The 14,034-nt window shown below is 39.2% G+C and overlaps 1 long non-coding RNA gene across 1 annotated transcript; it reads right to left on the bottom strand.

Annotated features, from left to right (window-relative positions):
- Positions 1–1,210: 1,210 nt before the first annotated feature.
- On the bottom strand, positions 1,211–12,913 carry LOC103886151. The gene is made up of 3 exons (XR_649593.4): positions 12,838–12,913; positions 2,288–2,463; positions 1,211–1,582 (listed from the first exon to the last, which is right to left on the bottom strand). It is a non-coding gene; the product is annotated as an uncharacterized LOC103886151 (long non-coding RNA).
- Positions 12,914–14,034: the final 1,121 nt, after the last annotated feature.

Genomic DNA, 14,034 nt, shown 5'->3' with positions numbered 1-14,034 from the left:
TGGCTAGAGGAAAAGCTGCCTTTTAAAAGTCCACACAAGGTCTCTGCTAGTTGTGACCCTACCAAGTGGCAACCTCGAGGGTTTCTCAGTCTTAACTCTCCCCTTAAATTCAGTAATTTCAGGACTGGGGTGATAGGAAAAGGAAAAACAGAATGAAATTTAGGAAGAATTCTGTTTACTGCTACATTTTCCAACAGTTGGAAGTCTCTGCTTTCCTGACAACATTTGGGCTTTCTAAAAGACGCGCCTGTACAACTTTAGGTGGCACTCACTCATTTACCCACTGGAAAAACAAATTCCTGAGCGTCGCATTATGCTCTTGTGTCTTGTCAATCCTCTTATTTGCCAATTTCCAGCTTATCAGCTAGACTTGCTTAATGCCTGAGGCCAAGGTACTGCAGTATCTCTTAATTAACTAGTTGCAGACAGCTAATTGCTTAACTGCAGTATCTCATCAGTATACAAAGTATATTGACTCCAAATTGGAAAAATGCCTCTGAGCGTTTTTAAAGTATTACAAAACTTCTGCTGGAAAAGGCATCTTTAAAAATACCCACCTATGGAAGAGCTCAGACAGAGGAGGATAAGAGAGAAGTGTGGGGGAAACACACTTGAAAGAGTTGTTTCACTTTTCATCTCAATCCCTTCCCCTCCATATTTCCTATGTCAAAATGATGGCTTTGGAGATTCTGTAGAAGTACTCGCCTCTTCACAACCTACTCCACTCTCCTGGAGATGACCACAACCCCTGAAATGCTGTGCCCCACCCTTTCTGAGCAGGTTCCCATCCTGAACTTCTGACTTCAGTAAATTTAGAGAGCTGCCTCCTGCCCAGTCTACAGGCCATTAAAGCTGCAGGAAACATTTCTGATGAATGTTTTCAGTCCTTGGCTCCCAAGCACTTGCTGACCAGCCTCTTTGGTCCAGATCTAGCCTTGCCTCCAACCTTGCCAGCTGGAGTATCTGTGGCTTCCCGTAAAAGGCCAGACATACTGTCTTTATTAAAGTGAGATTAACAGGTGCTAAGGAGGGTATTACAGATCATTAGCTACCTAATCATTAAAGTTCCGAACTGAGGAGTTCTCCCACGTAGACCATACACTGTGCTCTCACTAGATGGCCAGGCCTGCGCTGGGCACTTCATAGAGAATCCAACTCAGTCTCCACACACTATGAGCTAGAGATTATTCTTGATTTTTATTTGATAAACTTGAGGTGCAGAGAACTGGAATAATTTGTCTAAAGCTACACACATACTTAGAAAAAAAAGTGCAAGGGAAAAAAGTGCTTTAGAGGAAAGGCGGCTAGTGAAACACATCATATTGAGAGTAAATACTCATTTAGAATGAGTAGATTGTTCTTTCTGATTCCTCTGCTGGGTCAGCAGATCAGTGCTGCAGTGATATTTACCGGGTTCAGAAATGATTTCACTTCGTTGGTCTCATTTGATTCTTTGATTCCTTATAGCTGAAGCCTGTCTTCGCCAAAATGGAGATCTAAGACGTATGTTATTTCCATTTTTCCTCTTCTGTCAGTTTAATACATATAGTGACCACTTTTTTTTCCTTGAGAAGTACATATCCTGTACATTCATGTGGGGAAAAAGAAAATGCCAGTATGTCACCAAAAGGTTAGCAGTTCACAACCTTGGCTGCACATTAGAATCACATAGAGAGATCCGGGAAGTCCCCATGCCCAGGCCATACTCCCAACCTGCTAAATTAGCCTGTGTGTGTGTCTTCCTGATATTTCTAGCAGTGCTTCTTTAACTTTACATGAACACAAAGCACCTAGGGGTTTTAAAATGCAGAGTGTGGTTCAGTAGGCCTGTGTGGGTGCTGAGACCCTGCATTTCTAACAAGCTCCCAGTTGAGGCCGCTGTTTCTGGGCATCTCCATGTTGGGGTTAGTGAGGCTCTAAATTAGTCATTTTCAAAATATGGTTCCTGCATCTGTGGCATCAGCATCACCAGGGATCTTGTTAGAAATGGACATTTTTGGGCCCCTCCCAGACCTAGTGAATCACTAACTCTGGGGGTGGAGCCCAGCAATCTGGTTTAACAAACCTCCAGGTGATTCTGATGTACACTAAAGTTTGAGAACCACTGCTGGAGAATCATTTCCAGTTTACTCCAGGGTTAGGCTTTTGGGAGGCAAGAGAGTTTATCCACAGTTTATCCAAAGCAATGGAGAAGGTTTATTACAAGAATACTTGTGGAAATGAGATTAGGCTTCATAGTAACCCAGGAACAGTTGCACAACTAGGACATATGTGACAAACCACTCACAGCAAGGCATCCCAGAAACTGGGATGTGTCTGGGAGCATCTGGAGTGACCACCCAGGCTGACTCATTGCTTGTCCAGCTGTAGGAGTTCACTGTTTCTTCCTGTAGTGCCTTCTCTTATCATGACTCAGCAATTCTTCCCCATCTCTGCTCCCAGCATAGTGGCTTAGTTGGAGTCCTGGAATGAGATTACTTGAGTTAGAATTCTGGCTTATTATGTGTACTATCAGGCACTTTACCTAATCTCTCTTGGCTTCGGTTTCCAGATCTTGAAAAATGGGAATACTAATACTACCTACCTCATAGACTTGTTGTAGGATCAAATGAGATAATGGTTGTAACATGTTTAAATCATTGCTCAGGACCCAGTAACTGTTCACAATATCAAGCTGTCATTATTGTCTTTTTGTGTCTTTATACTTCTAGTTATATCTACAATTAACTCACTCAATCTAAACCTTGAGTTCAAATGTTTGCGAAAGAGGCACAGATTGCTGTAGTGAGTCACTGTCATGGTTATCGGTCTTATCTCTCCCACCAAGCATCTGTGCACATCCTGTATTTTTGCTGTCTGGGGTTAGATGTCCTCCTCTGGTCTCTAGTACTTCATGTACTTGAGAAGATCCATTCACATTAGGACTAAAAGAAGGAAGAAAGCACGTGTGATGTTGCGCCAGTCCAAGGCAGTGTGCCCTTCAGGGTGCCTTATTCCCTTAGCTTGGCCCAAACAGTTTCACCATCTGCTGATGACTTTTTGTGTCTGACTCCACAATTTAGAAACCTATTACATGAATCTATCAGATTGTAACTTGGCACATGGGTTACAGGAGTGGGAACTCTGCTGCACTATCACTTCTGCCTTCTCCTCTGGAACCACATAATCACCAAACTAGTGAATTTAAATGAAAGGGAGAGGTGCCACTCATCAATAGAAGCAAAGAGGATGCTAACCTAGGAATGAACACTACAGGTTTAAAAAGCCGTACCCTTCCCACCCTCCCCGGAACTTTCAAAAGAAATGCCTTTGTCATTGTTTAGGCTTGAAGAAAACAGGAGCTGCTATCAGTCGCTTAGAAACACTTTCCAGCTGGGCTCCTACAACAAAACTGCTGGGTTAATCCACTCAGATGTGTGGACTTTGTAGCTCACAAATGTTAAGAGCAGTTTTGTAATGAATCCTCCATGGACAAGACAGTCCTTATTTGACTAGATGGTAACTACTAGCTCTTTCCCTGTCTACTCACCTCTGAGTGATGAGATACAACCATACAAAGTGTGAGATGCCTCCCTTTATAGTTTTGAATTTGCATGGTAACATTTCATTCTTGATCAACTAGAATATCTCTGCCATCTTCACTTTCTCCTTGTAGGAAAGCAGACAGAAAAAATATTTTGGGCTGATGTGGTGACTTATGCCTGTAATCCCAGCACTTTGGGAGACTGAGGTGGGAGGATAGTTTGAGACCAACCCAGGCAACTCACTCTCAATCCTTGTCTCTACCACCACCACCAACACCACCACCACCACCATCAAAAACAAAACAAAATTAGCTGAGTGTGGTGGTGCATACCTGTAGTCCCAGCTACTCAGGAGGCTGACGTGGGAGGATTGCTTGAGCCCAGGAGGTCGAGGAGTGAGCTGAGATCATGCCACTGCACTCCAGCCTGGGTGTCTCAAAAAAAAAAAAAAAAAAAAAAGTTGAATGATTATAATGAAAAGTCTCATAATGATCTGAGGACACCCATTGGTTCCTATTCCTTCTGAATGTATCCTGTACTTATTAGCTTCTTCATCAGAGGGTTTTCAACTTGAAAGAGATAATCTGGTTTAATGTCTGAATTTGAGTAATCTAGGGTATATACAAATCTCTTTTAAAGAAAATACATTCTTGCAGATCTGCAACATTACCTTTCTTACTTTTTATTATAAAATTTCTGAAATATGTAAAAATATAAAACTACATGTGTGCTATACAATCATAAAAACTAAAACAAATTTGCAAATTAAATATAAACTGGGCATGGTGGCTTATGCCTGTAATCCTAGTACTTCGGGAAGCCGAGGTAGGTGGATCCCTTGAACTTAGGAGTTTGAGACAAGCTTGGGAAACATAGTGAGACCTTATCTTTACAAAAAATCAAAAGATTAGCTGGGCATGGTGGCATATGCCTATAGTCCTAGCTCCTCTGGAGGCTGAGGTGGGAGGTTGGCTTGAGCCCAGGAAGAGGAGGTTGCAGTGGGCCGATGTTGTGCCACTGCACTCCCGCCTGGGTGACAGAGTGAGACCCTGTCTCAAAAAAAAACCACAAAACTATATATAGATGTAGATACGTGTATGTATATATAAACAAAATGACAACCAATATAATTCAAATTCAAGACAGTTTAAAAAGCAGATATTGGTTGAACTTAAATTGTCAATGCAAGGTATATTAATAGAAAGATGAGCTGGTATAATTATTTTTACTCATGACAATCTTAATTATTGCTAGTAATCATTTAAATTGTAATTGTTACTATTTTGCTATTTTAATTATAAAGTCATTTTAAACTACTGAAGATTGGTCAATTTAGAATGCACACTCCCCATACCGAAAAATAATAAGTATAATTTAACAAAAGAGTGTTTATTGCATCTTTATCAGCAACATATGCCTGGCACTTAGCAAAGGTACAGGTGCTTGCATGTTTGAATTTTCAACACTGTCATGAGCCATATAATGACTCAATTTTCCCATCACTTTTCTATGTACAAATTACCTCAAAAGTCTTGCACAATGAGTGGTAACAGCATTTGCCCTCAGTTTGGTGTACACCTGATTGTGAACACAAATACATAGGCAGCTATTAGAATCTCAGGTTCATCCAGATGACACAGCTGTGTTGCATTAATATTTATTTTATGAAAATGAAAACACAAGGTTACATTCTTACAGACCTTTTGAATTTCGAGAAAAATCTGAGGACCCTCAGAGGTCCTAGGGCTCCAAACTAAGAAACCTTGGTTGAATTATCATGTTTCAGCCCCATTTAATTCTCACAGAAACCTATGACATAGATGCTAGCATCAACCCAACTCTACCAACGAGGACTCTGGGGCACACGGAGGTTAAATAACTTGTCCAGCCCCACACAGGCAGTGAGGGAGGAACCAGGATTTCATCCCAAGTCCATCTGTTTCCAAAGCCTCTCTTTTTGAGAACTCTTAGTACCCCTACTCTAGAAAATCTGTTCAGAATCCCAAGGGAAGTGCATAGGAGTGATCACTGGGCAGACAGGGACACATGCCTAGCTTCTTTGCAGTTTCTGGAAAAAGTTAACCATAAGATGAACTAATCTAATGCAGTGCCTGTTTTATGGGACAAAAGTCTCAATTGTAATGAGAACTGATTTACCCCACATGTACTTTCTCTCAGAATCAGCCTCAAAGTCTTCAGGCCTCATCTGGACATTTGAGGCCCTTACCTGAAGCCAGTGATGAGCTGTATTGTTGGATGAAAATTGCTGTCTGTGTCTTGAAGTCTGGCAGCTTGTTCATTCATTTATCCATTAACTCATTGTATAGTGGGCTAACCTTCCAGGTATTCTATCAGTATAAGAAAGCAACTCACAGGTCCTGACTCTATCATTTACAGACCTAGAATATTGCCTCTGGTTCCCTTACTATTGGGCATGAGTGCCTCCTTCTTTCTCTCTCAGAAGAAGGCATGAATTTGCTGTAGGGTGGTGAAAAAATATTAACTAATCTAGGCATCAGAAACTAGGTGAAAGTCCTGCTTCTGCTCCTAAAAGCTGTGTAACCTTGAGCAAATCATTTATCTTCTCTGATCACAATTTTCCCACCTTTAAAACAAGAATATTGATAATGAATTTATTGTGAGGGGTCCATAAGACCATGTGTATGACAACACTACGGACTTTGAACATTTTCAACAGTAGAACAGGTTGTTATTTTTTTATGTCCCCCAAACACTTACTGAGTACTTATTAAATGTCAGTATCTGTGTTGGCACTGGAAATACAAAGATTAGACACGATCCCTGATCTTAATGAGCTTGTAGTCTAGTAAGGGAGATTAGTGTTTAAATAAGAACATCATGGTGTAATAAGATGGACAATTGTAGAAATATATGCAATGAAATAGAGGCGGTACTCAAAGTGACTTGAGTAGGACAGTTTAAGCTACATAGAGCAGAGACATGAACTTAGCTTCTAACTACCATTACAAGTCATAGAAACACCCAGAAGCATGGTGTGTTTGGGAATTAAGATCAGTGAGGTGGGGCAGGATGTGAGGTAAGTATCCCTAGGTCACAGAGGACCAAGGCTCCAGACTCGTTCTACTTTTGCTGTACCATGATTAGATACCGTCATAATGCTCACCCGAGCTATTTCCTTTCTACCCAGAACTGTAGAAAGTAATTGTTTTGTGCCAGTTTAGAATGTACTTGGAGGATGAAAAACATCAAACATTCTCCATTTAATTGGCTTTTGTTACTATTTTTGCATTATGGTTGCAGGACCAGCTCTGAGAATTTTAGAGCCACCTCAACAGGGTGTTCCGTCTTGTTCTTTTTGGTAGGTCTCCTTTCCTTTTGGCAGGCTGTTAATTTCCTCTGAATATATAATTTGGCCTCTGCAATGTTGTTCTTTTGATGGCCTATTTAGGCCCCCAGAACTAGAATACACTTGGCCAAATGCATTATAAACAAAGGAGATTTTACCTCTGTAGTTCTTTAGGAAACATGTAATATTTCCATTCCTTCTATGAAGTTGAATGCCTGGAGCACTGAGTGAATTAGCTTGTCTTTTTGCCTTATTGAATTGATCAGAATATTTGGCATCTTTCATTTTCAACTCTTGTCGTCATTATAGCCTTGTGACTTTTGTGAAGAATGTGGTTTCTATCACATAATTCTATGAATTCAATCAAACCATGACTCAGAAAGTGTTGATATCTTCTGAATGACATTTTCAACAAATGCCCCAAACAATATGACTTGAACATCAACATCCATTGAACTAATGAAAGCTGGAGCGTGTATTATTCTCAGTCCACTGCCTTAAACCTCAGGGAACAATTAAATACCTATGTATTGGAGGCAATGAAAAGAGAAAGTGAGTATCATAAGTCTGTGGGCCCTTTTGATTTGGTTTGACTGCAACAAGATTTCACAGCCTACATCACAGCCACAGGCCCTTCTTATAAATAACTTTTTCAGTCTGAATTTGAAAATGTGCAGGTAGTTTTTAGAAAGTGTGGTCTGGATCAGAGGTCTCCAACACAGGATGATCACACCCACAAGACAATCCATTGCCACACTGGAAGAATATATTATAACTAAGTACATATATAGTATGCATAAACTATCAGAACTAATATAAAGTGTAGTATTTAAATATAAAATTAGTTATCATATATTAGAATTAATATAAAAAAGGATGAATCAGAACTTTATGCAATGAAGAAATTGGTTGTGCCCTCAAATGGTCTAGATTTCAGATGGTCAAGGTACTATGAGGGAGGGGTGGAGCTGCACAACAGTGCTGTCATTCATCCTTTTCTTTCAGTATCTTAAGAGGGTTTACAGTTTACATATATAAGCATGGGAAATGGGCAAGGGTCTTAAATGATTTCTGTATTGAAATCATGTGATAAAGGTAATATCAGATAATAATGCAAAGTCCGTGACAGAGGTGATCACATCTGACAAGAAATTGACCCATCACTTCAACATTATAAACAAAACTATTTGAAATATGGATTTTCTTATGAGCTGAACTGTGTCTCTACCCCACCCAATTCATATTTTGAAATTCTAACCCTCCAGTATCTCAGAATGTGACCTTTTCTAGAGATAAGGTTTTTACAGAGGTAATTAAGTTAAAATGAGATCATTAGGGTGGGCTCTACCAATATGACTGGTGTCCTTATAACAGAGGAAATTTGGACACAGAGCTATGAATAGAGGGAAGAACATGGGAAGACCCAGGCAGACGAAAAACATACACAAGCGAAGAAGAGAGACCTGGAACACATCCTTCCCCCACAGGAACAGCTCACAATAAGCCAATGCCAACACTTTGATTGATCTTGGACTTCCCGCCTCTAGAACAGTGAGAAAAGAAGTTTCTGTTGTTTAAGTCACTCAGTCTTAGCTCTTTATTAAGGTGGCCCTAACAAACTAATAGAGATTCACATCCAGTCTCATTAGCAATGTGCCTTAGTCATTATACGTTATGCCTTGAGTTATTTATTAATGATAGTGTGAAGCCATTATGACTAGAAAGACATTTGAAACCATGCTTTCAGAACGTGAAGACAAACCAAGACTTTACAAAAAATGAAATATATTCAATTCACTGCTGTCAATGAAAATACTACCATCGATAATAAAATTTCTAAGAGAAGAATAAAGGATTTTTTGTGCCATTAAAAAATAAAAAATTTAAAATAGTGACATTTATTTTAATTTGGATTCTAAAATTATTTTATGTCCACTTTGCTATATAGGTAATATGATAGTCTACACAGTAGTACATGTATATAATTTACAAATAAATATACATGAATATAGTCAAATGCTAAAATGTTTTATTGATATGGTATGTAATTAAAAATGTTTGGGGACCACTGGCCATGATAATGTGGCTTAGATTCCTCCTTTCTAAACCTAGCTATTTTAGATTCTGCAGATATAGGACATGTTAGGGCAATTTATCAAGGAAGTAGAAGTTCTGAACTAACCAAAGTTTCATTATAAGAGGAAAGAGTTTACGAATTGGATGACTCATATTCGCCTATGAAGATTTAAATAAAAATGTTTTCTTTATAGGTATCAGGTTCTAAAGATAGTTTCTAAAGTGATTTAAGTGAAGTTGTTTTTAGAAAGTAAGTTTTGTTTATTTTTTAAACACTTGACTTCTATTCAATACTATTGGTAAAATTCCCACAGTGGCAAGAAAATCAGGCACAGCCCTCCAAAGTAGTGAAGGGTACTTAACAACCCATTTATTTGGAAGTTGTTTTGGTATTTTATATAGAAGAAAATCAGGAAGTTCAGCAGCTACCTCTGGAGAATGCAATTTGATTCAGTCAGAGCATCAGTGTGTAGAACTGGGTAAGGAGAGAATTTCACACACATCACACACACTCATATACACACATGAATACATATACACATGCATACATATACACTTACACATACACATAGACTTATATACTCACAAATACACACACACATCCACACACCAGCATGTATGTATCCTAGGGGAAAGACTTTTTACCAGAGACAAAGCTACTAACTTCCATGGTAGGAGAATATATAAGGCTAGATGCTGTGGTTCATGCTTGTAATCCCAGCGCTGGAAGGCCAAGGTGGGAGAATTGCTTGAGTTCTGGAGTTAGAGACCAGCCTGGACAATATAGGGAGACCCTATCTCTACAAAAATTTTTAAAAAATTAACCGAGTGTGGTGGCATGCACCTGTAGTTCCAGCTTCTTGAGAGACTGAGATGGGAGAATTGCTTGAGTCCAGGAGGTACAGGTGAGACTGCGTTGGCTGTGATTGTGCCACTGCACTCCAGCCTGGCCAACAGAGGAAGACTCTCTCTCTCTCTCATTGTGGAATCATGATTAAATGATGATTACTATATACAGTACTATATATATAAATATATAGTCATATATATATATACACGCACATATATATATATAAAGTCAGAAAACTCCATAGACATTAGACCTCGTAAGGCAAGTCATTGTGTGCTTACACGTCCCAAATGTTTTGTTCTTTGGAGCCTTTTTAAGAATGGAAGAAAATAAAAAATGCAAGAGCCTTTTATGATCATTTATTGTGCCACTGTTAATTTGAAGCCTGCCACTCATAACATGGAGAATGATGATTGCTTTATATATAGGAATATATAGTAATATATATTACTATATCTATTTATATGTAGTATATATTGTTTTACATATAATATGCTATATTATGTATGTTATATAATAGATAATATATATTATGTATAAAACAATATATACTATATATAAATGTATATGGTAAATTAATAAATGTATAAACGTGTGTATATTTACAAATATATGTATATATATGTATATGTATAAATATATGTGTATATATTTATAAATGTGTATATATTATATATCTCAAAGGATGGTTAAGCTTTCAAAAGGCAGGGATAAAATAAGGGGCAATTTAGGAAAATAGGAATATATAGTATATTATATATAAAACAATATATACTATATATTACAATATAATTATATATACTATATAAATGTATATGGTAATATATATGTTACTATATATTTCTATGTATATAGTACTATATGTATAGTAATCATCATTCCCCATGTTATGAGTGGCAGGTTTCAAATTAGCAGCGGTACAATAAATGATCATAAAAGGCTCTTGCATTTTTTATTTTCTTCCATTCTTAAAAAGGCTCCAAAGAACAAAACATTTGGCAAGTGTAAGCACACAGCGACTTGCCTTATGAGGTCTAATGTCCGCAGAGTTTTCTGATTACCATCAAGGAAAGCAAAAGGAAAGACATTGGTTCAGTATCATTTCTACTTATCCTTTTCTTTCCAGGTAAAAGAAATCTTTACATGGGTCTAGACCAGCAAAAGCTCTTTGCAGCAGCAGATACACATCACTGGGTACGGCTAGTTCTCAAACATGCACTTGATTTTATTTACCAGTCTTATAAATCATCACATGTCCAAAGAAACACCTAGGTGAACCAAAGTTCTGATTTTATACACTCATTGCCACCTGTCACTCACAGCCTGCAAGTCCTGTGCCAATGTCAGAAGCTGGAAATATGTTATGATGTTTAAGACCAGTCCCCACCTGTGCTCCTTATCAGTCATTTTCTAGTGGATTGTAAGGTGCTCATGTGGCAAAGTTAACCTCTTAGGAAGAAGGAGAGAGATGGAGAACAATAGAAGAGGTGGAACTAAGTCCTGGGGTACTCCAGCATCAAGAGATTGAGGAGAGGGAATCGGAATCAGTTGGATGTCAGGAAAGCAAAGTGAGAGTGCCATGATGGGAACCAAGAGAAGAGAGAGTGATCAGCTCTATGAAATGACACCCCCATTTTTACCTCCCCCAATTCCCCCTTTGTCTTTCTCAACTGCAAACATGGATGATTTTCTTCTATGCCGTGAGGTCACTGAATGTATCAGTAGAAATTCCTAGCTCTCAGAACCACTTGGGACTTTTGCAACCTATACAAAACTTCAATATCCTCCTTTTCTTCCTATTTTATATTTCCTCTTTTGAATTTAATCCTCAAGCAATTAGAGTATGCTAAAAGGGACCAAGCTTAGATTAGCAGAATTTTACTAAAGGTTCAAGGATGCTTTTGGCAATGAAATTCCATTCAACATGTATTTACTAAATGCTTACTAAGTATAAGATGCTATTCTCAATGCTGTAGGAAAAAAAAAATAAAATGCTATGTTCACTGAAGTCAACATCTCAAATGTTTGCAATGTAGGAATGAAATTACTTTAAAAGAGATAATGCATAAATTGCTGTGGAGATACAAAGGAGGAAGAGATCACATTCAGTCAGAGGGATTATAAAAAACCTGGAGAAGGATTTAGTGTGTGGGTGGGCCTCAAAGGATGGTTAAGCTTTCAAAAGGCAGGGATAAAATAAGGGGCAATTTAGGAAAATAGGAACAACATGAGCAAAGGCACAGAGATGGGAAAGTATAGCTCGTTTTTGGAGAAATGGTCATAGTTAAATTTAGCTGGAGCATAAAGATATGCATGTAAAAAAGAAGTGAGTAAGATTGGAGGAGAAGTGATGGCATATGTCAGAGAGTCCTGGGTAGGGAGGCAGTGAGGCAGGGAGGTGGGGGGACCACATGGTGAACTGCAAAGAGCATGTGCTTCCCAGTCAGAGATGGGTTAGAAATCAAGGATCTCCCCAAAATATTAGCTCTGCAATAGGATCGTCAAATCATGTCTCTGAATCTATAATTTTTCTAATACAAAAGACACGTGTATACTTACCTTAAAAAAATACCACGCCAAACCAAACCAAACCAAACTGTGATGTTCATAATGATGGCTGTGAGACTTTTTTGTTAACACTTTTTGTTAACAAAAAGTTCAATTGTTTTCAGTGTATCTTGTCTAAGAAGTCAGGAAAGTGAATAGGAGGCTGGGGCTGGGTAAGGGCACCTAGGAGTCACTGAGGATAGCTTTCCTAGGAAATGTTGGTGTAGGTTGTACAGGAAAGAGGGCTGTAATAAGACCTTTTGTGTTTTGAAGGTTTAAAATCTAACTATGTACCCCATTCTGAGGGAGGGAAGAGAGAAAAGGATTCTGGATCTGAGAAGTGGTGAATGTTGGCAGGAGTCCTGAACAGCATCCCTCGGGGCTGGGCAGCATTTGGGGAAGCGGGCGTAAGCGGCACGAGAGTGCAAGGAAGGAAGAGCTGCAACTGCGTGGCTGAGCTCAACCCTGGGAGATAGGGCAGTCCTTGCTCTGGGAGCCACGGAAATTTCTACCTGGGTTTAGGCGGGCAGAGGCTCTGTAGCAGCGGACGCGCATCACTGGGTAGAGCCAGTCTTCAACAGTGCCACCGTGTGGCAGAGAGGAGCAGTGGCAGTTATAACTCCGTAGAATTGTATGCCCGTTCTCCCAGCCCAGCCTTGAAAATTAAGCAGCTCGCTCTCTCCTCGGAGTGTGAGGGCTTCAGCATCCGGGGACAAAGCCAGTGTATATGTGGAGAAGGCTTTAAAAAGCCGATATGGTACATCTAGTTCTAGATCCTTGAGGAATCGCCATACTGTTTTCCATAATGGTTGAACTAGTTTACAATCCCACCAACAGTGTAAAAGTGTTCCTATTTCTCCACATCCTCTCCAGCACCTGTTGTTTCCTGACTTTTTAATGATCGCCATTCTAACTGGTGTGAGATGGTCCCTCATTGTGGTTTTGATTTGCATTTCTCTGATGGCCAGTGATGATGAGTATTTTTTCATGTGTCTGTTGGCAGTATGAATGTCTTCTTTTGAGAAATGTCTGTTCATATCCTTTGCCCACTTTTTGATGGGGTTGTTTGTTTTTTTCTTGTAAATTTGTTTGAGTTCTTTGTAGGTTCTGGATATTAGCCCTTTGTCAGATGAGTAGATTGCAAAAATTTTCTCCCATTCTGTAGGTTGCCTGTTCACTCTGATGGTAGTTTCTTTTGCTGTGCAGAAGCTCTTTAGTTTAATGAGATCCCATTTGTCAATTTTGGCTTTTGCTGCCGTTGCTTTTGGTGTTTTAGACATGAAGTCTTTGCCCATGCCTATGTCCTGAATGGTACCATATGACCCAGCCATCCCATTACTGGGTATATACCCAAAGGATTATAAATCATGCTGCTATAAAGACACATGCACATGTATGTTTATTGCGGCACTATTCACAATAGCAAAGACTTGGAATCAACCCAAAGGTCCATCAGTGACAGACTGGATTAAGTAAATGTGGCACATATGCACCATGGAATACTATGCAGCCATAAAAAAGGATGAGTTTGTGTCCTTTGTAGGGACATGGATGCAACTGGAAACCATCATTCTTAGCAAACTATCACAAGAACAGAAAACCAAACACCACATGTTCTCACTTATAGGTGGGAACTGAACAATGAGATCACTTGGACTGGGGAAGGGGAACATCACACACCGGGGCCTATCACAGGGAGGGGGGAGGGG

Source organism: Papio anubis, chromosome 7, assembly GCF_008728515.1.
Source record: "Papio anubis isolate 15944 chromosome 7, Panubis1.0, whole genome shotgun sequence".
In the NCBI taxonomy this organism is placed as follows: domain Eukaryota; kingdom Metazoa; phylum Chordata; class Mammalia; order Primates; family Cercopithecidae; genus Papio; species Papio anubis.
This window is presented reverse-complemented; position numbering and strand designations above follow the sequence as displayed.